The following is a 1,441-nucleotide window of genomic DNA, read 5'->3' as shown; positions in this document are numbered from 1 at the left end:
TTTCTTTACTTTATTGTGCCCATCTTTGCATGAAATATTCCCTTGGTATCTCTCATTTTCTTGAAGAGATTTCTAGTCTTTCCCCTTCTATTGTTTTTCTCTATTTCTTTGCACTGATCACTGAGGAAGGCTTTCTTATCCCTCTTGCTATTCTTTGAAACTCTGCATTCAGATGGGTATATCTTTCCTTTTCTCCTTTGCCTTTTGCATCTCTTCTTTTCTAAGCTATTTATAAGGCCTTCTCAGAGAACCATTGTGTCTTTTTGCATTTCTTTTTCTTGGGTATGGTCTTGATCACAGCCTCCTGTACAATGTCACGAACCTCTGTCCATAGTTCTTCAGGCACTCTGTCTATCTGATCTAATCCCTTGATCTATTTTTTACTTTCACTGTTTAATCATAAGGGATTTGATTTAGGTCATACCTGAATGGTTGAGTGGTCTTCCCTACTTTCTTCAATTTAAGTGAATTTGATAATAAGGAGTTCATGATCTGAGCCACAGTCAGCTCCTGGTCTTATATTTGCTGGCTGTATAGAGCTTCTCCATCTTTGGCTGCAAATATAATCAATCTGATTTTGGTATTGACCATCTGGTGATATCCACGTGTAGTCATCTCTTGGGTAGTTGGAAGAGGATGTTTGCTATGACCAGTGCGTTTTCTTGGCAAAACTCTGTTAGCCTTTGCCCTGTTTCATTTTGTACTCCACGGCCAAACTTACTGTTACTCCAGGTATCTCTTGATTTCCTACTTTTGCATTTGCAGTACCCTATAATGAAGGACTTCCCTGGTGGCTCAGACGGTAAAGTGTCTGCCTACAATGCAGGAGACCCAGGTTCGATTCCTGGGTGGGGAAGATCCCCTGGAGAAGGAAATGGTAACCCACTTCAGTACTCTTGCCTGGAAAATCCCATGGATGGAGGAGCCTGGTGGGCTACAGTCCATGGGGTCTCAAAGAGTCGGACATGACTGAGCGAGTTCCCTTCCTTCCCTTCCCCTATAATGAAAAGGATATCGTTTTGGGGTGTTAGTTCTAAAAGATCTTGTAGGTCTTCATAGAACCATTTAATTTCAGCTTCTTCAGCATTATTGATTGGGGCTTAGACTTGGATTACTATCTTTTTGAATGGTTTTCCTTGGAAACGAACAGAATTCATTCTGTCGTTTTTCTGATTGCATCCAAATACTGCATTTCAGACTCTTTTATTGACTATGAGGGCTACTGCATTTCTTCTATGTTCACTCTTGCCATCTCCTGTTTGACCACTTCTAATTTACCTTGATTCATGGACCTCATATTCAAGGTTCCTATCCAATATTGTTCTTTACAGCATTGGACTTTACTTCCATCACCAGTCACATCCACAACTGGGAGTTGTTTTTGCTTTGGCTTCATCACTTCATTCTTTCTGGAGTTATTTCTCCACTCTTCTCCTGTAAC

The 1,441-nt window shown here is 40.7% G+C and overlaps 1 non-coding gene across 1 annotated transcript; it reads left to right on the top strand.

The window, feature by feature from the left end:
- Positions 1-784: 784 nt before the first annotated feature.
- On the top strand, positions 785-856 carry TRNAC-ACA. Its single transcript has one exon. It is a non-coding gene; the product is annotated as a tRNA-Cys (tRNA).
- The last annotated feature ends 585 nt before the right edge of the window (positions 857-1,441 follow it).

This window comes from Bos indicus x Bos taurus, chromosome 14 (genome assembly GCF_003369695.1).
Source record: "Bos indicus x Bos taurus breed Angus x Brahman F1 hybrid chromosome 14, Bos_hybrid_MaternalHap_v2.0, whole genome shotgun sequence".
Classification (NCBI taxonomy): Eukaryota; Metazoa; Chordata; class Mammalia; order Artiodactyla; family Bovidae; genus Bos; species Bos indicus x Bos taurus.
The sequence above is the reverse complement of the archived record's forward strand: the minus strand, read 5'-3'. Positions and strand labels throughout refer to the sequence as shown.